Source organism: Pristiophorus japonicus, chromosome 6 (assembly GCF_044704955.1).
Source record: "Pristiophorus japonicus isolate sPriJap1 chromosome 6, sPriJap1.hap1, whole genome shotgun sequence".
NCBI lineage: Eukaryota > Metazoa > Chordata > Chondrichthyes > Pristiophoridae > Pristiophorus > Pristiophorus japonicus.
Window position 1 is genome coordinate 103,788,901 of NC_091982.1, and position 21,986 is coordinate 103,810,886.

Genomic DNA, 21,986 nt, shown 5'->3' on the forward strand with positions numbered 1-21,986 from the left:
CCCTGTGTCACGAACATCAGGTATTTGACCTTCAATTTAAATCAACGGAAATTAGTGGGGATTCCCTTGAGCAAACTGCTGTGACGTCAACAGGCTGTCTAAGCAGCCAATCAAAACACAGAATTCTCACAGACAGTGACAAGGAAGTGAGTAAGTGGAGAATTTAACAACATAATCACTGCGAGAGAGCCGACATTTTCGTCAGTTTCAATGATTTGGCTGATTACACAGATTACCGGCTCTGTGGGGGGCGGGGGCACAGCGCAGCCTGTGGAGGATCTGTCATTGACTGACCACAACTTCGAGATTCCTGTGCATGTGCCAAATTCCGAAGTTGCGGTCAGTTTCAAAGGCAGAATGACGGTGAACGCTGCCAGTTTGCCATCATCCCGATCGCAAATTCCGGGCCAAGGATTTAGACTAAAAGTATCATGGAATGTGCATTTGTCCTAAACTTAAACAACAAGTATATTCTTAGTGTTTGATTACTTTTATATCAATACACAAAAAATAAGTTTGCAGCAGTGGTCATTTAGAGATTACCAAATGTCCAAAGCTCTTCAACCAGTTCAAGGACCACAGGAGGCCTTCCCAACAGTTTAATGGCACAGCAGGAGTTGTGGTGTTGACAGAACTGCAGAGATAGCAGAGATCACTCTATGTGAATGTGTGCTCCAAAGCTCACTGCTTGAAGGGCTGCAGAATTGACACCTGTCCTAGAAGATCAGGTCTTCACTGATGACACCTTGCTGTCATTAAAATGGAAGCCATCCACAGGGCAGGTGAAGATGATGAGAAATAGACAACGTTATTGGCAACACATTTCAGTGGTCCACGCTCTGCAGGGGAAGAAAACACCTCTAGCCCTCTCAGTACAATGTCAGGTCCAGAGTAACATGATGGGAGTTGTGCAACAACACAAGAGGCCATGGCTCCGAGTGCCCTTGGGCTGGAACACAGCTACTGATACTTCTGGCATAAAGGCACAAAAGGAAAAGTGGCCCAACCATGGCTAACAAAAGAAATTAAGGATAGTATTAGATCCAAAGAGGAGTTATACAAAGTTGCCAGAAAAATAGCAAGCCTGAGGATTGGGAGCAGTTTAGAGTTCTGCAAAAAAGGAGCAAGAGATTGATTAAGAGGGCATAAATAGAGTATGAGAGTAAACTTGCAAGGAACATAAAAAACAACTGCAAAAGTTTCTACAAGTATGTAAAAAGAAAAAGATTAGTGAAGACAAATGTAGGTCCTTTAAATACAGAAATGGGAGAATTTGTAATGGGGAACAAGGATGTGGCAGAACAATTAAATAAATACTTTGGTTCTGTCTTCACGGAAGAGGACACAAATAACGTCCCTGAAATGCTAGGGAACAAAGGGTCTAGTTAGCAAGAGGAATTAAAGGGAATGATTATTAGTGAGAAGATAGTGCTGGAGAAACTAATGGGACTGAGGCTGATAAATCCCCAGGGCCTGATGATCTGCATCCCAGAGTACTAAAAGAGGTAGCCATGGAAGTAGTAGATGCATTGGTTGTCATCTTCCAAAATTCTATAGATTATGGAACAGTTCCTGCAGATTGGAGGGTGACAAATGTAACCCCACTATTTAAAAAAGGAGGAAGAGAGAAAATAGGAAACTGCAGACCGGTTAGCCTGACATCAGTAGTAGGGAAAATGCTGGAGTCTATTATAAAGGATATAACAGCATACTTAGATAATATCAACGGGATTAAACAAAGTCAACATGGATTTATGAAAGGAAAATCATGTTTGACAAACTTAGTGGAGTTTTTTGAGGATGTAACTGATAGAATAGATATGGGAGAACCAGTGGATGTAGTGTATTTGGATATTCAGAAAGCCTTTGATAAAGTCCCACATAAGAGGTTAGTGTGCAAAATTAAAGCACATCCAATTGGGGATAATGGCCCCAAGTTTCCACATGATTTGCTCCTGATTTTTAGGAGCAACTGGTGGAGAACGGAGTATCTTAGAAATCGGAATTCTCCACATTTAAGTTTTCTGCAGTTCTAGTCAGGTAGAACAGTTTCAGTTTTGAACAGAATTTTTTTTTCAAAAGGGGGCGTGTCTGGCCACTGACGCCTGATTTGAAAGTTTCCACAGTGAAAACGTACTCCAAACTAACTTAGAATGGAGCAAGTGAAGATTTTTGTAGGCTTGAAAAAACCTTGTCTACACATAAAAAAATTAGGCGTCCAGAACGAGGTGGGGGGGGGGGGGGGGTGGTGAAGGGAAGTCATTAAATTCTACAATAAATCATTAGTTATACTTATACAAATATTATACAAATAAATCCAACCTGAATAAAAATTTATAAGCAAAGAAAAGATTAAATAAACCATGTTCCTACCTGTGTGAAAGTGCTTCAGGCAGGCCTTTCAGGCAGCGGTTTGCCGTCGGGACCGACCGACGGCAGTGGGGGGGGAGGAAGGGAGAAAGCTGCAGGAAGCCTCAGTACTTGAGGCAGCCGTTTGCCGTCGGGCCCGACGGACGGCAGGGGGAGAAAGCTGGAAGAAGCCTCATTGCTGATCATGGAAGGGCAATGTGGTTTTATTAAAAAATGTTAAAAATTGAACAGCTACAAAGAATTTGAATAGTCTCAAACAAGTGCATGTGTCCCGTTTATCACAGTCTATCTTTAATTACAGAATGCACTCCCTCACCCTCACACACAGAAATATCAAGAAAATTAAAATGCAAGCCTTTGCAAGGGTTCAATAAACAAATTTTCACTTTTTCTGCAGCACTTTTTAAAATGGCCGAATGCCAATGTTTACTTCAGACTGCGCCAACGCGCACGCTCCAACGCGCACGCGCAGGGTTGCTGGCATGAAAAAAACTCATTTAAATTGTACCCGCCCCCTCCTACTTACAAAATCGGCGCGAGTGGTAGGCTCCGACCCCTGTGCGCCGCGCCAAGCAGACATCGAGCTGCAAAGCGCTCAAGAATAGCGCGTTTTTTTTTTCAGGCGCCGTTTTCGGCGTGAAAAACGGGCGTCCAGCTCGGAGGGGCGCCTGTTTTGCCGCGTGTGGAAACTTGGGGCCAATGTATTGGCATGGATTGAAAATTGGTTAACTGACAGGAAATAGAGAGTAGGAATAAATGGGTCTTTTTTGGGGTGGCGGGCAGTGACTAGTGGGGTACTACAGATATTAATGCTTGGGCCCCAGATATTCACAATATATATAAATGATTTGGATGAGGGAACCAAATGTAATATTTCCAAGTTTGCTGACGACACAAAACTAGGTGGGATTGTGAGTTGTGAGGAGGATGCAAAGATGCTGCAAGGCGATTTAGATAGGTTGAGTGAGTGGGCAAACACATGGCAGATGCAGTATAACGTGGATAAATGTGAAGTTATCCACTTTGGTAGGAAAAACATAAGGACAAAGTATTATTTAAATGGTGATGGCTTGGGAACTGTCGATATACAGAGGGACCTGGGTGTCCTTGTACACCAGTCATTGAAAGCAAACATGCAGGTGCAGCAAGCAGTTACATAGAAACATAAAAAATAGGTGCAGGAGTAGGCCATTCGGCCCTTCAAGCCTGCACCACCATTCAATAAGATCACGGCTGATCATTCCCTCAGTACCCCTTTCCTGCTTTCTCTCCATACCCCTTGATCCCTTTAGCCGCAAGGGATATATCCAATGAACTGGCATCAACAACTCTCTGCGGCAGAGAATTACACAGGTTAACAACTCTCTGAGTGAAGAAATTTCTCCTCATCTCAGTCCTAAATGGCCTACCCTTTATCCTAAGTCTACGTCCCCTGGTTCTGGACTTTCCCAACATCGGGAACATTCTTCCCGCATCTAATCTGTCCAGTCCCGTCAGAATCTTATATGTTTCTATGAGATCCCCTCTGATCCTTCTAAACTCCAGTGAATACAGGCTCAGTCGATCCAGTCTCTCCTCATATGTCATCCCGGGAATCAGTCTGGTGAACTTTCACTGCATTCCCTCAATAGCAAGAACGTCCTTCCTCAGATTAGGAGACCAAAACTGAACACAATATTCCAGGTGAGGTCTCACCAAGGCCCTGTACAACTGCAGTAAGACCTCCCTGCTCCTATACTCAAATCCCCTAGCTATGAAGGCCAACATACCATTTGCCCTCTTCACCGCCTGCTGTACCTGCAAGCCAACTTTCAATGACATAAGAACATAAGAATTAGGAACAGGAGTAGGCTATCTAGCCCCTCGAGCCTGCTCCGCCATTCAACAAGATCATGGCTGATCTGGCCGTGGACTCAGCTCCACTTACCCGCCTGCTCCCCGTAACCCTTAATTCCCTTATTGGTTAAAAATCTATCTATCTGTGACTTGAATGCATTCAATGAGCTAGCCTCAACTGCTTCCTTGGACAGAGAATTCCACGGATTCACAACCCTCTGGGAGAAGAAATTCCTTCTCAACTCGGTTGTAAATTGGCTCCCCCGTATTTTGAGGCTGTGCCCCCTAGTTCTAGTCTCCCCGACCAGTGGAAACAACCTCTCTACCTCTATCTTGTCTATCCCTTTCATTATTTTAAATGTTTCTATAAGATCACCCATCATCCTTCTGAACTCCAACAAGTAAAGACCCAGTCTACTCAATCTATCATCATAAGGTAACCCCCTCATCTCTGGAATCAGCCTCGTGAATCGTCTCTGTACCCACCTCCAAAGCTAGTATATCCTTCCTTAAGTAAGGTGACCAAAACTGCACGCAGTACTCCAGGTGCGGCCTCACCAATACCCTATACAGTTGCAGAAGGACCTCCCTGCTTTTGTACTCCATCCCTCTCGCAATGAAGGCCAACATTCCATTCGCCTTCCTGATTACCTGCTGCACCTGCAAACTAACTTTTTGGGATTCTGTGCGGAGGGGAGCGGGTAGGTCCGAGGGCCTCCTCGTAGGACTGCTCCTGGGCACGGCCAAGGGTGCCATCAGCCGGTCCAGGCAGCGGGCGGTCGAGGGGGTCGTTCAACCTGACTGCCTGCCTCTCTTCCGCTCTTACATCCGGTCCAGGGTGTCCTTGGAGATGGAGCACGCGGTGTCCACCGGTACGCTCGTGGCCTTCCGCGAGAGGTGGGCACCGGAGGGACTGGAGTGCATCATCACGCCCGGCAACCAAATTTTAATTTGATTTTACGTTTTAAAGTTTAATTTGTTTTAATTGCCGGTGCTTTTAGTGTCCCCCTTCCCTTTTATAGGGGGCACTGGGGAAAAATTGTGATTTTAGTGCCCAAAAAAAAAAACAAAAAAAAAGAAAAACACAAAAAAGGGAAAAAAAAGGGCCTTGTAAATGTCTGGTGTGTCACCCAGGTCGGGTGGCACGGTTTAATGTTTTGTTTTACAGATAAACTCTAAAAGAGTTTCATGCACAAGGACCCCCAGGTCCCTCTGCACTGTAGCATGTTGTAATTTCTCCCCATTCAAATAATATTCCCTTTTACTGTTTTTTTTCCCAAGGTGGATGACCTCACATTTTCCAACATTGTATTCCATCTGCCAAACCTTAGCCCATTCGCTTAACCTATCCAAATCTCCTTGCAGCCTCTCTGTGTCCTCTACACAACCCGCTTTCCCACTAATCTTTGTGTCATCTGCAAATTTTGTTACACTACACTCAGTCCCCTCTTCCAGGTCATCTATGTATATTGTAAACAGTTGTGGTCCCAGCACCGATCCCTGTGGCACACCACTAACCACCGATTTCCAACCCGAAAAGGGCCCATTTATTCCGACTCTCTGCTTTCTGTTAGCCAGCCAATTCTCTATCCATGCTAATACATTTCCTCTGACTCCGCGTACCTTTATCTTCTGCAGTAACCTTTTGTGTGGCACCTTATCGAATGCCTTTTGAAAATCTAAATACACCACATCCATCGGTATACCTCTATCCACCATGCTTGTTATATCCTCAAAGAATTCCAGTAAATTAGTTAAACATGATTTCCCCTTCATGTATCCATGCGGCGTCTGCTTGATTGCACTATTCCTATCTAGATGTCCTGCTATTTCTTTCTTAATGATAGTTTCAAGCATTTTCCCCACTACAGATGTTAAACTAACCGGCCTATAGTTACCTGCCTTTTGTCTGCCCCCTTTTTTAAACAGAGGCATTACATTAGCTGCTTTCCAATCCGCTGGTATCTCCCCAGAGTCCAGAGAATTTTGGTAGATTATAACGAATGCATCTGCTATAACTTCCGCCATCTCTTTTAATACCCTGGGATGCATTTCATCAGGACCAGGGGACTTGTCTACCTTGAGTCCCATTAGCCTGTCCAGCACTACTCCCCTAGTGATAGTGATTGTCTCAAGGTCCTCCCTTCCCACATTCCTGTGACCAGCAATTTTTGGCATGGTTTTTGTGTCTTCCACTGTGAAGACCGAAGCAAAATAATTGTTTAAGATCTCAGCCATTTCCACATTTCCCATTATTAAATGCCCCTTCTCATCTTCTAAGGAACCAACATTTACTTTAGTCACTCTTTTCCGTTTTATATATCGATAAAAGCTATCTGTTTTTATGTTTTGCGCAAGTTTACCTTCATAATCTATCTTTCCTTTCTTTATTGCTTTCTTAGTCATTCTTTGCTGTCGTTTAAAATTTTCCCAATCTTCTAGTTTCCCACTAACCATGGCCACCTTATATGCATTGGTTTTTAATTTGATACTCTCCTTTATTTCCTTGGTTATCCACGGCTGGTTATCCCTTCTCTTACCGCCCTTCTTTTTCACTGGAATATATTTTTGTTGAGCACTATGAAAGAGCTCCTTAAAAGTTCTCCACTGTTCCTCAATTGTGCCACCGTTTAGTCTGTGTTTCCAGTCTACTTTAGCCAACTCTGCCCTCATCCCACTGTAGTCCCCTTTGTTTACACATAGTACACTCGTTTGAGACACTACTTCCTCACCCTCAATCTGTATTACAAATTCAACCATACTGTGATCACTCATTCCGAGAGGATCTTTTACTAGGAGATCGTTTATTATTCCTGTCTCATTACTCAGGACCAGATCTAAGATAGCTTGCTCCCTTGTAGGTTCTGTAACATACTGTTCTAAGAAACAATCCCATATGCATTCTATGAATTCCTCCTCCAGGCTACCCCGTGCGATTTGATTTGACCAATCGACATGTAGGTTAAAATCCCCCATGATTACTGCCGTTCCTTTTTCATATGCCTCCATTATTTCCTTGATTATTGCCCGTCCCACCGTGAAGTTATTATTTGGGGGCCTATAAACTACACCCACCAGTGACTTTTTCCCCTTGCTATCTCTAATCTCCACCCACAATGATTCAACATTTTGTTCTTTAGAGCCAATATCGTCTCTCACAACTGCCCTGATATGATCCTTTATTAACAGAGCTACCCCACCTCCTTTCCCTTCTTGTCTATCTTTCCGAATTGTCAGGTACCCCTGTATGTTTAATTCCCAGTCTTGGCCACCCTGCAACCACGTTTCTGTAATGGCCACCAAATCATACCCATTTGTAATGATTTGTGCCGTCAACTCATTTACTTTATTTCGAATGCTGCGTGCGTTTAGGTAGAGTGTTTTAACTGATGAACCATGACACCCAGATCTCGTTGCACCTCCCCTTTTCCTAATCTGCCGCCATTCAGATAATATTCTGCTTTCGTGTTTTTGCCTCCAAAGTGGATAACCTCACATTTATCCACATTATATTGCATCTGCCATGCATTTGCCCACTCACCTAACCTGTCCAAGTCACCCTGCAGCCTCTTAGCGTCCTCCTCACAGCTCACACTGCCACCCAGTTTAGTGTCATCTGCAAACTTGGTGATATTACACTCCAGGTGAGACCGCACTTGGAGTATTGTGTGCAGTTTTGGTCTCCTTACCTAAGAAAGGATACACTTGCAATAGACGGAGTGCAGCGAAGGTTCATCAGACTGATTCCTGGGATGGCAGGACTGTCGTATGAGGAGAGATTGGGTCGACCAGGCCTGCATTCAGTAGAGTTTAGAAGAATGAGAGTGGATCTCATTGAAACGTATAAAATTCTGACAGGGTTGGATAGACTGGATGCGGGGAGGATGTTTCCCCTGGCTGGGATGTCTGGAACAAGGGGTCACAGTCTCAGGATATGGGGTAGGAAATTTAAGACTGAGATGAGGAGAAATTTTTTCACTCAGAGGTGAACCTGTGGAATTTTCTTCCACAGAAGGCTGTAGAGGCCAAGTCACTGAATATATTTAAGAGGGAGATAGTTAGATTTCTAGAAACAAAAGGCATCAAGGGGTATGGGGAAAAAGCGGGAATATGGTGTTGAGATAGAGGATCAGCCATGATCATATTGAATGGCAGTACAGACTCGAAGGGCCGAATAGCCTACTCCTGCTCCTATTTTCTATGTTTCTATGATGCAGGTCGAGGAATGACCTGGAAGGCAACAGACTGGTTTGATAAGAGCAATGGACTCATCCACCATGGATGGCTGGGATAAGAACAAATGGAGTGACAATGACTGCCCCCAGATTACCAGTCACCAGCACTGCATTTAAAATCTACCCAAAGGGGCAACCAGGGGTGTCCGTGATTGTGGAAAAGGAAGAGCAGCTCTTCCAGGAGCTCTGGGAGGAGAGGCAGTTTTATGTTTTATTTACACAATTAAGAATTGGGAACGGTGGGGGAGATCAAAAGTCACTCAGGGAAATGAGTGACTCTTCCAAGACCTGGAATGATAGGCACCACTGGGGCCAACTACCAGTTTGAGGTTAAATACTTGCCAAGGAGGAATTGTATAAATAGAGGCATAATGTCTCCAATGCCACAAGAGATGTAAGACCCACGTCTGATACTGCAGATGTCTAACTATGGCATTATTTATGAGGACAAAGGTAGTCCAGGCAAGCTTTGAGGTGTTTCCAGGCCCAGCTCCAGGAGCAGGTGGAACAAGAAACTTAAAAAAAAACCCGGCAGCCCAGAGGAAATACAGAATGGCTGCAGCTGCAAAGCATTCCATTCATGGCAAAGACTGAATGGATGCAACAGCAACAGAAGGAACTTGTGTTGGAAAATGTAATCTGCTATCCAACAAAAGCAAGCCCAAATCACAGGACCAGAGTTAGGAGTCACCAGCTGTCAAGTTGCACAAAAAACAGTTGTGCGTATGCAAGTTTTTTCTGTCCTCCTCCTCCCTCCCATCCTCCAAAATATACGTCAGCCCAGAGGCAGGAGCAGTCACAGCATAGCCCAGAGATCAAGGAGGGTTCACAATCAAAAGTTGCCAAGACTCCTGGAGCCTGCATTCTGTAGAAGTGTGTGGATCCAGGCCAAGAAAGATCACAGCAGGCCACAGGTTGGTATGCAGTAATGAAACCAATCAGAATATATCTGAGGGTAGACTACCTGAAAGTATTTCACTCAATCCACCAAGGATGTACTGCCCAAACAAGTTGGACAAAGCACTTGGCCTGGTTTTGGTATCTTGAAACAGGACACTGCCAACCAACCATCATGCTTCAAGAAGCAGACTATTGTGTATGCCTGCAATGAGCATATCCAAAGTAGTGCTTAAACTTAGTGCGGTATAAGGAGGACAGAGGCTGGCATTTTCCACTTCTGTGTTGCCCAGCTCAGGATCTTCTGCTCATTAACAGATACAACAAAATCATAGGTTGGGGAGTACAGAATCAGAAAATCCCAGCCTGAATCTTCAGAAGAGGCAAGCAAAGGCAGAGTTAATTGGCAAAGTCAGTAGCTCATGTCTCTTTGTTTGGAACATTTTAGGAATGCTTTGTATGAAGGATAAGGGATTCAATTTTCCCCAATGCTGTTTTTTGGCGTATTTGAGGAGTTATGCCCGTTTTTTGGGGACCTGACTAGGCTGCCCAAAAAATTTAAAGTTTCCCTGTTCTAATTTTTGAAATTGGCACCGCGCAGCCTGTCCTTTAGCTTTGGGGGTGGAGCCTAAGGTCTACGTCGAGAAAAAGAGATCCCCCTTCTGCACATGGGCGGAAAAAAAATTACGTTTTCTATGTGACTGGTATGGGCGCATATGCCCAGTACATCTCACAGTCTGCATTAAGCCAATTTTAAAGAGCCAGTTGTGTGTGAGAACTTTTATTCTGAGTGGAAAAAATCGGAGCTGCAATATGTAACTCGGCTCAAGGACCAAGAATTTCTCACAGGATGGTGGAGGCCCTGATTACTGTAATTGAGGTCAGATGGCATGAGCTGGACACCAGCAAAGGTCAAATAAAAGTTTCCCCAAAAGAAATGCAGAAACGCTGGAACCAACTTGCTGAAGATTACTGTGCAATGGTAACCAACCCGAGGTCCGGAGGCCAGTGCAAAAAGAAGTAGCAGGACCTTGGTCAAACAGTTAGTGTAAGTAATATTTTCATTTATTCACTGGAATTGCAATTGTAAATGTGACCATCTGCATGTCTCACCCAGCAGCAAGACACCCTCTCTAAACAATTATATTTTCATCTTTGCAGAGGAAGGCGGCCCATGACAAAAGGGAAAGAATTCGAACAGGAGGAGGCCCGGCAAATCTGCACCCACTGACACCCTTGGAAGAGAGGGCCGCTCTTTGATGGGTCCTGCCTGGAGAAAAGCAACCACCACTGCACACTGGGTCCAAACTCAAGGGAGAGGGTAAGTCCTGCAAATTCCACAATCTGTCTTTGCTAAATGTTAAGTAATGCACAGGCTAGCCATGCTTTGGTTCATGGGGATGTCTCCATCAGCTATGCTTCGGTTGATGCAATGTGCTATCATTCATCATGGTCCTTCAAATAGCCTGCTGCCTGCACTGTGTGAGCCTACTCATGCCACCCTGCCCCCTCCTCTGCTGCTAACCATTTGTCTGTTCTGTTATATTTTGCAGAACTTAAGGCCAACTCTGATGAGGCTGAAACCGATGCAGAAGATGATTCAGACGTGGACGGGCCTGAAGAGGAGAATATCTTCCAATCTGATATTCCAGACCAAGAGCATGGAGGTGAGGGGGAGGGAGAGCATGAAGCCCCAACTCTTGTACTCACTCTGGAGGAGTTGCTGGTGCCACCCATTGAGGTTCCAGCCCCTTTCCTGACTGGTGTGAGTGTTGGGACATTTCATGGTTTCACACTGTCCGAGGCTGCGGGTCCCAGTGGGGTGCAGCGAGCCTCAACCAGGGCCCACCGTCCGAGGCTGCGGGTCCCAGTTGGATGCAGCAAGCCACGCCCAGTGTGAGGAGGCGAAGGAGAGCTCAACGGCGCTCTCCTGAGATGCAGAATGTAACAGATGTGGTTCAGATGATGGCAATGAGTGGGGAGAGCATTGACCTTATGCGATCACTCCTGGACACCATCGGTGGGGTGGGTGATGAGGTATTGGGACTGTCGGGAGAAGTAACAACATTCTCGCGAGAAATACGAACACTGTCTGGGCGCATTAAGGATGCAATGTCACAGGTAGTTGAAACGCTGTCGGGGCACATGAGGGAGGGAATGTCAGAGGTAGCTGCTGCAATAAGGAAACACGCCCAGACTCCGCGGCCATTGACAGAATCAACTGGCTCTCTCACTCCAATCCTCAGACCAACCTCTGAAGAGGCCCAAACCGAGCCTTCCACATTACTGCTTGCCCACGCCCTCCAACAAGATGTATGCATTACCCGAGATGCTCGAAAGAATTAAGCTTGGTACCAACCTGAAAAACGCTGCGCCACTGCCTGCAGGCAGGGGTCGAGTCACCAAGACCAAGCGCAGCGGACGGTCTTAGAATAAATTGGAGGAGAGATGGGCGCAGCCTGTAGTGTATGTAGGCACCCTTAGCAATGACTCCACAAGGCAGGGTATGATACTTAAACTGCATTTTTCATATCCTTATTGTCATGCCCAGGGGAGGCGATCAGTGGTGGGCTATGGGAGATTGTGGTGAGGGTTGTGTGGTTGCCAGGTGTGACCCCTGTGCTTGAGGCTGGCCTCGTACGTTTCCCCTCCCTCACACACAGACCATGTGGGTGTCACTGTTGTGGGATCCCTCGGGGGCATGGTGTGTATACACTGTGATGTGGGTAGTTGTGGGCAGGGCCACAAGACTGGGTGGGCTCCTTGTCCACCGTTGCTGTGGGGTGGTGGGCAGGGCCACAAGACAGGGTGGGCTCCTTGTCCACCAATTGGGATGAGGGTCAGGTCATCCCAGGGTTTGCCAGGGAAGCTGGAGGGTATTGACCTCATGCTCCTGGTGTTGGCCCTGGTGGCCAGGGGTTGTAGTGTGGTGCAGGTTGCCATTGGTGGTGGCTGGGCTGCCCATTGACCAATGTCCCTGTAGTGGGTGTGCTCCCTGTGTGTGTGTCCTGCAAGGGGCATCACATTTCCTATCATTATCGTTAAGCATAATAAACTTGTTCTTAACCTTACTGACACCTGCATTCATCTCATTAGTCACATTAGTTAAACCAGCATCACAATTCATGGTTACATTGCATACATTTTCATTCTTGCACCCTTTAATTGCATCTTTAGCTTTAAAGTCCGTGTACTCAAATAGTTGAAACTTCCCATTTAAATTTTTTGGGTTACCGGTCTCCTTTAAGGGAGCCTTCAAATTCAATTGGTCGTTCAGTGTCACGTGATGTTCCTCCAATGCTTCACGTGGTATGGACGTGGCCATTTTGATTTTAGGTTCTACTGTTTGTGGTGCGGCAGCCATTTTCTGGTCTTGCTGCAGGTAGACTGTGGTGCTCTTTTTATCCACAGATTCGATCCTGGATGTTGGGAATCATTTTCTTTCGTCGATGTTCACCTCTTGGAGTCCTGCCTCGGCCCAGAAAGTGGAGTTTGGATCCTCGGTCCTGGAGATTTCACCATGGTGTTGTGGCGTCGTCGCTGCGCCGTCGAGCTGGACAGTGGAACCTCCGGATGCAGCGATGGATCCATGTTCAAGATCGATTGCCGGAGCCCGGAGGCCTGGGCGCAGCTTCGCTTGGACAGGATGCTGTTGTGGTCGTTTGGGGGGATTCATCCAAAGTTCTTCAAAGGTCGCTTGGCTCATCGCAGACCGGATCGCCCCTGTGTTGATCTCCACAGAAACTGGGACCTCGTCGATATCTACTTTCATTGTTCACGGAGAACTTTCGGTAGTGCAGGTATGAGTTCCATACTCTTCTTCCAGGGGTTGAGCAACTTTACCTTCATCTGTGTCGGAGCCCCGGTGATCAGCCAACTCATCAGAGATGTGGTGAGTAAAGCTTTTTCTGCTCATCCTTTGAAGGTGCCTTTTCTCTTTGCATGCATAGTCTTTGTAGGGGCACTGGTGGGCCCTGTGGTTTCCTCCACAGCGCCAGCAAGGGGCTAGCCGGTTTGCCCCATGTGGCAGACTCAGGGTTGCAGGACTCTGGGCAGCGTTTCTGCCCTTAGAAGTATCAATGCGGTGCACTGCTCTCGTCGGTTTAGAGTCCCTTAGTGCTTCATTTAGGTGGTCGCCAAAGTCGCACGGTGCAGCTAGTCTCCTTAAGTATTCCAATCTTTCTACAAAAGCGTCCCAATCTTCCCCATCGGTAAATTGCTGAAAGATGCTGAGATTCGACATGTTGAGCGTGTGGTTCGTGACCTCGTATTCCCGTCGCCAGTTGTAGTGTATGTAGGCACCGTTAGTAATGACTCCACGAGGCAGGGTATGATACTTAAACTATGTAGACCTGTAGTCCTTTATTTGCAGCTCCTGAGTGAGGACAACAAGCTGTGAGTTCCTTTTTATACTGGGTTACCTGCAGTGTGCAGGTAACCCTTAGGTCTCCAGCAGCAGCACCCTCTGGTGTACAGGTAAGGTGTGTACAGTGTAAGGGTACATTCAGTGTTGCATAACAGTGTTACAGACATCACACAGTAAACAGGCGTGCATACACAACACAGCCTTTCTTTGCTGCTGTTGTTATTATTGTTACTGTTGTAACTGTTCTCAAATTAAAAGTTTTTTGTAAATAATGTAAATTTACAAGTTTAAAAGTTTGTAAGTGATCTTAACTGAATAGTTTAACGTTTGATACAAAGAATATTTTTATTAAAGCTAAGTACAAACAAGTGTTAAAATTTTGAATAAAATATATTTTAAATTATAACTGAATCATTTACATTATTTGTTCCATTATTAACATAACACAACATTACGGAACAGGTTCAAACAGTAAACATGGTCCATTTTGAATAGTTGCCGCTGAGCCTTCAGGCAGAAAAGCGTTCACGGATGAGCTTCTGGAGCAAGGCTCGAGCAATCGTTAAAGGGGCATGACAGCCCGCCCTCCTCTGCCGTCGTGCTCCAGCTTCAGGTAGTTGCATGGCTTCCTCCTCCTCCTCGTCATCTGCATCTTCCTCCTCATCATCAGCCACTCTCACCTCAGGTGGGTCTTCTACTACCAGCTGCTGTTGCCTCATGATGGCTAACTTGTGCAGCATGCAGCAGACAACAGTGAACTGACCGACAATCTCAGGGGAGTATTGCAAGTAGCCTCCGGAATGGTCCAGGCATCGGAAACGCTGCTTCAAGATGCCAATGGTCCCCTCTATTATGCTGCTCATCGCAATATGTGACAGCTTGTATTCCTGCTCAGTTTCTGTCCGGGTTACGCGTTAGGTTGTCATGAGCCAGGTGTCGAGGACGTATCCTTTGTCCCCCAGCAGCCAGCTCTGCCTTCTGGCTGCTGCTGAAACATGGCAGATATAGCGCTCTCACATAGGATGAAAGCATCATGGGTGCTCCCAGGGTATCTCGCATCAACTGCCATGATGCGATGCATGTCGTCACACACGAGCTACATGTTCATGGAATGGAAGCCTTTTCTGTTCCTGTACATCTCGGAATCCTCCAAAGATGCTCGCAAGGTGATGTGGGTACAATTAATGCAGCCCTCTACCTTGGGGAAACCAGCAATCCTGGAGAAGCCCACAGCCCTGTCACGCATTGCTTGGGCGGTCATGGGGAACTTTATGTAGTCATTCCTCTGGGCATATAGTGCAGCAGTCACCTGTCGAATGCAGATATGTGTTGCATGTTGAGAAATGGTGCACACATCCCCAGTTGAGGCCTGGAATGATCCAGATGCATAAAATGAAAGTGCAGCTGTAGCCTTTACTTCAACTGACAAAGCAGTCCTCACGCTTCTGGGGTGCAGGTCAGCTTTTATTAACTCACAGATCTCGGTTACAACTTCTTTGTGGAAACGCAGCCTTCTCACACAGTCTTCCTCACTCAGGTGCAGGTATGAACGCATGTCTCGATATACCCGACGTGAGTAAGGCCCCCTGCCCATCATCCTACGTGCTCTGAGATTCCTGAGGTGATGCTGTCTAATCAATCTTCTCCTCCGCAGCACCATCATGCAGAAGGCTTGCACGAGGTATAGCATTGTCAATATTATCCTCATAATTAAATTGTAGCTTTGCAACAACCTCAAAACTGCAGGACAAAGCACTCACACCTCTTCTTCCCCCTCTCTCCAAGGTGGATGCCTTAGTATGGGCCACATCCTGGTCTGCGCATGCGCAATAGGTTTGCTTACAACGGGAAGCTAGGCATTCAATGAAGACATTTGGAGCAACAAAGTGTAATGCAATTCTTGAATTTTTTCAAAGTACCACCCCACCACCAAACTTCTCCTCACCAGGCTCGAGGGTCGGAGCGTCAGCTGGCAGAATCGCTCACTCGCCCGGACACTGGGGCTCAGGGCTCAGCTTCCACCACACACCCCTCCCCCCGGGTTTTTTTTGAAGCTGAGCCCCTGTGTCCGGGCGAGGGAGCGATTCTGCCGGGTGACGCTCTGGCCCTCCAGCCCGGTAAGGAGAGGTTTGATGATGGGGGTGGTATTTTGAAAAACATCAAAAATTCAACAATTGCATTACTCATCCAATTTCTCCCTTTTGACTTTGAATGATGCATATTTTCTGCCTTCTTCACTCCCTCCAAAACTTTGGCTAAAAACAATGGCATCTTTCTGCGCCAATTTTGTAATGTGCGCTGATTTTTGTTAAGTGCCCAGAAGGTTTTTTGGGAGTGGTCACATACGCTGTAACTTTGGGGAAACTTGGAGATTTTAATTTACTCCAAAAAAAGCGCAAATAATTGAGGAAAATTGAGCCCAAGGTGTGGAGCTGTTAAAGCTGGAACGACGCGTTCCTTGTTGGATTGAAACAATATTTTTACGCAGTGCAGAGCTGGATTGTAACAGCAAACTATTTTCCATCTTTTCAAGGAGGTAGGTGTCTGCCAGAAAAGTGGCTCCAGGTGTAACAAGCCGCGGAGTGGCCAAGATTTTCTTCTTTGGGGCTCACTAGCCTGCAATATTCCTGTTATTAAAATGAATGGGGGGAAATCTTAGGAATTTGAGGAAAACTCCACAGCCAGTTTATTGGTGATTGGCTCAGGTCCTTGGTTCAGAATGGTAGTGGGGGAAGGTTATGCTGATCCCTCCCTTGCAATTGGAAAGACCTCCCCCCTCTCTTCATTGTGGGGTTTTAAGGGGGAAATCTTCCTTTTTTTATGTAACACAAGCAAGTTTTGCGTTGACCCAGGCAGCAGGAGAGTTATATTCTTGCCTTGACCTGGACCGTAGTTGTAAGGATTAAACTATCCGTGTTGTTATCAATAAAGTTTGTTCAGGCAATTAAATAAAATCGACATCTAACTGCTGCTGTTTGCTTTGCACCAACCTTGGTGAAGCTGGTCCTAACCGTATCCCAAATAGACTTTCTCACCTTACAGTAGTGTATCAACAATGTTCAATTTTAGGGAATGTGCTCGGTGCAGCCTGTTTACGTCTGCTGGATGTTCACATTAAAAATGATACAAACTCTGATCAGCTAGCTCAACTGTTTTATTGACACGCTTCCAACTCCTCCTGTGACATGCTGATCCTGGCCTCTGGGATGCGTCTTCAGTAATGTGATCATCATCTTTCCAGGTTCAGTGACAGTCTTCTGTCTCCCTGCGTACAGTTTTACCATTAAACTGTCACAAGAATGGAGCACCACTCCAACCTATAGTAGATAATAAGTCTATCAGTCCTATTTACAGATTCCTTTTGATATCGAAGGCAAGAACCTTTCTTTTTAGAACCTTAGGTTACGAAAATTTAAATATTACTTCAGGCAATCTAACCCATCAATTGTTCCCACTAACAGTGGAGTTTTCACTAAATCTGCATGAAGATATCAGTCCAAATGACTTGCTCTGGAGACTCGAAAGACTAGACACTTCCTTCCTGGGGCGCTAATGGGACGGACACCTCAGCACCGTTGCCGCGTCCGAGGGGCCCTTCCCTCACTTAAAGGGAAGGGCCTACACTGCCAACTCTGCAGAAGAAAAAGAGACCTATCTGGACCACCAGGGAGCGGGGGTGCCATGCGATCAGCCCGACACTGAAGCAGAGTGCCGGGCTGAGCGATCTCGGCCAGGATCCTGTGGAGAAACCAGATCAGCATTGGGAAAACAAAGCCTCAGGATCTACATCGGAATATTGCATTCAAGGAGCAGCAGGAGATCGTCGCGAGGTGCGGCAAGTGTTTTTGTGGCGGAGGAGCGGCGAATGAGGGTACGGGGCCCAGAAGAGCCGAGAGCCCAGGGACAGCACGGGCCTACCCACACTGCAATATGTGTGCGCACTAGGTCTGTGCAGCAGAGCAGGTCTCCAGTCGTCCTGGTTAACTCTTGCCACTGGATAAAGGCCTAGCTCTGTCAAGCCCGTGTGGTGGCTGATGTGCAACGGTCACCACACATTTAAAAAATCCACATACCGGCATCTTCTACCCCTTCAATTGGAGTTCAGGACTGGAACATCAGGTCCTTCATTTAAACATCTGTGAACTCATGGAAGCAAGTCATCCTCATTCAAGGGACTGCCTATAATGATTTAAATCAAATTCATGTCAAATAGTGGGGCTGGGGGGGGGGGGGGGGGGGGGTGGGTTCAGGTGAACCGAAATGTAAAAAGTCAAAGAGAAAGGAGAAAGCAATAGAGCAGGGTAGCGATGGAGGAAATGATAACCAGAGTGTGACAGGAAGGGACAGAATGTATAAACATAAGAGTGTATCAGAAAGTGGGATCAAAGCAGGGAAAAATGGTAAAAAGACAAAATTAAAAGCCCTTTATCTGAATACACGTAGCATTCATAACAAGATAGATGAGTTGACGGCACAAATCGATACAAATGGGTATGATCTGATAGTCATTACAGAGATGTGGTTGCAAGGTGACCAAGGCTGGGAATATTCAGGGGTATTTGACAATTCGGAAGGATAGACAGAAAGGAAAAGGAGGTGGGGTAGCTCTGTTAATAAGGGATAAGATCAGTGTGTTAGTGAGAAACGATATTGGCTCAGAAGATCAAGATGTAGAATCAGTTGGGTGGAGATAAGAAATAATAAGGGGAAGAAGTCACTGGTGGGCGTAATCTATAGGCCCCCTAACAGAAGCAACTCTGTTGGCCGGAATATAAACCAGGAAATAGTGGGAGTAAAAAGGGAACAGCAATAATCATGGGTGATTTTAATCTCCATATTGATTGGACAAATCAAATTGGCCAAGGTAACCTTGAGGAAGAGTTCATACATTGTATCCGGGATGGTTTCCTTGAACAGTGCGTTGTGGAACCAACCAGGATTAATAAATGACCTCATAGTAAAGGATCCTCTAGGAACGAGTGATCATAGCATGGTTGAATTTCAAATTCAGTTGGAGGGTGAGAAAGGTGGGTCTCAAACCAGTGACTTGATCTGAAATAAAGGCGATTACAAAGGTATGAAGGTAGAGTTGGCTAAAGTGGACTGTTGATGAGCAGTGGCAGGCATCTAACTCTCAACAAAAATATATCCCAGTGAGAAAGAAAGATATGAGAAGGGAGAACTATCCATGGCTAACTAAGGAAATAAAATATGGTATCAAATTAAAAACAATGGCATACAATGTTGCCAAGATTAGTGGGAGGCTAGAGGATTGGGAAATTTTTTAAAACCAACAAAGGACAACTAAAAAAAAAGATGGATTATGAGAATAAACTAGCAAGAAATATAAAAATAGAAAGTAAGAGTTTCTACAGGTATATAAAAAGGAAGAGAGTAGCTAAAGCAAACATTGGTCCCTTAGAGGGTGAGACTGGGAAATTAATAATGGGGAACGGAAATGGCAGAGACTTTGAACAAATATTTTGCATTGGTCTTCACGGTAGAAGACACTAAAAACATCCCAATGATAGATTATCAAGGGAGGGGGGAACTTAAAACAATCACTATCACTAAAGAAAAGGTACACGGTAAAATAGTGAGAATATGGGCTCAATTTTCCCCAAGCCCGTTTTCTAGTGTATTGCCAGAGTTATGCCCGTTTTTCTAGGCCAGAAATGCGCCGGAAATAATTTGACAAAGTTTCCCCGATGTATAATTTGAATTTGGCACCGTGCAGCGTGTTCAGTCACCTCGGGGAGCCTGCTGTCTGCACTGAAAAAAGACGCTGCACTTTCTGCGCATGCGCAGAAAAAAAAAGTTATGTTTTTGACGTCGTTGCAATGGACGCGCATGCGTAGTACAGCTCCGAGTTAACAATCAACCACTTTTAAAGAGCCAGTTGTGTGTGAGAGAACGTTGAGTGCTATGTGAGAGCATTGGAAATCTCATTGTGAGGAGGCTCATGACGACCCTACGCGTAACCCAGACGGAAACTTACCGTGAATACAACATGTCACACATTGCGACGCGCAGCATCATCGAGAGGACCATTGGCATCTTGAAACAGCGTTTCCAATGCCTGGACCATTCCAGAGGCTACCTGCTGTACTCCCCTGAGATTGTCAGGTCTTTGCAGGTGACACTAAACTGGTTGGCGGTATAATCTCTGAGGAGAACGCAAAGAGGCTGCAGGGTGACTTGGACAGGTTAGGTGAGTGGGCAAATGCATGGCAGATGCAATATAATGTGGATAAATGTGAGGTTATCCAGTTTGGGGGCAAAAACACGAAGGCAGAATATTATCTGAATGGCGGCAGATTAGGAATAGGGGAGGTGCAACAAGACCTGGGTGTCATGGTACATCAGTCATTGAAAGTTGGCATGCAGGTACAGCAGGCGGTGAAGAAGGCAAATGGTATGTTGGCCTTCATAGCTAGGGGTTTTGAGTATAGGAGCAGCTAGGTCTTACTGCAGTTGTATGGGGCCTTGGTGAGGCCTCACCTGGAATATTGTTTTCAGTTTTGGTCTCCTAATCTGAGGAAGGACGTTCTTGCTATTGAGGGAGTGCAGCGAAGGTTCACCATACTGATTCCCGGGCTATCATATGAGGAAAGACTGGATCGACTGAGCCTTTATTCACTGGAGTTTAGAAGGATGAGAGGGGATCTCGTAGAAACATAACATTCTGACGGGACTGGAAAGGTTAGATACAGGAAGAATGTTCCCGATGTTGGAGAAGTCCAGAACCAGGGGACACAGTCTAAGGATAAGGGGTAAGCCATTTAGGACTGAGATGAGGAGAAACTTCTTCACTCAGAGAGTTGTTAACCTGTGGAATTCCCTACTGCAGAGAGTTGTTGATGCCAGTTCGTTGGATATATTCAAGAGGGAGTTAGATGTGGCCCTTACGGCTAAAGGGATCAAGGGGTATGGAGAGAAAGCAGGAAAGGGGTACTGAGGTGAATGATCAGCCATGATCTTATTGAATAGTGGTGCAGGGCCGAACGGCCTACTCCTGCACCTATTTTCTATGTTTCTATGTTAAAAGAAGTGGCTGCAGAGATAGTGGATGTATTAGTTGCAATCTACCAAAATTCCCTGGATTCTGGAGAGATCCCAGCGGATTGGAAAACCGCAAATGTAATGCCCCTATTTAAAAAAAGGAGGGAGACAGAAAGCAGGAAACTATAGACAAATTAGCCTAACATCTGTTGGGAAAATGCTGGAGTCCATTATTAAGGAAGCAGTAGCAGGACATTTGGAAAAGCAGAGTCAGCATGGTTTTATGAAAGGGAAATCATGTTTGACAACTTTGCTGGAGTTTTTGGAGGATGTAACGAGCAGAGTGGATAAGGGGGAACCAGTGGATGTGGTGTATTTGGATTTCTAGAAGGCATTCAATAAGGTGCCACATAAAAGATTACTGCATAAGATGAAAGTTCACAGGATTGGGGTAATATATTAGCATGGATAGAGGATTGACTAACAGAAAATAGAGTTGGGATAAATGGGTAATTTTCCAGTTGGCAAACGGTAACTAGTGGGGTGCCACAGGGATCGGTGTAGAGGCCTCAACTATTTGCAATCTATATTAATGATTTGGATGAAGGGACCGATTGTAATGTAGTCAAGTTTGCTGATGATACAAAGATGGGTGGGAAAGCAAGTTGTGAGGAGGACACAAAGAATCTGCAAAGGGATATAGACAAGCTGAGTGAGTGGGCAAAAATGTGACAGATGGAATATAATGTGGGAAAGTGAGATTATCCACTGGCAGGAAAAATAAAAAAACAAATTATTATTTAAATGGAGAGAAATTACAAAATGCTGCAGTACCGAGGGACCTGGGGGCCCTAGTGCATGAAACACAAAAAGTTAGTATGCAGGTACACCAATTAATCAGGAAGGCAAACAGAAAGTTGGCCTTTATTGCAAGGGGGATGGAGTATAAAAGCAGAGAAGTCCTGCTACAACTATATAGGATATTGGTGAGACCACACCTAGAGTATTGTGCACAGTTTTGGTCTCCTTATTTAAGGAGATTTACACTTGCATTGGAGGCAGTTCAGAGAAGGTTCACTAAGTTGATTCCTGAGATGAAGGGGTTGACTTATGAAGAAAGGTTGAGCAGGTTGGACCTATACTCATTGGAGTTTAGAAGAATAAGAGATGATCTTATTGATACATGTAAGATACTGAGGGGGCTGGACAAGGCAGATGCAGAGAGGATGTTTCCACTCGTGGGGGAATCTAGAACTAGGGAGCATAGTTTAAGAACCGAG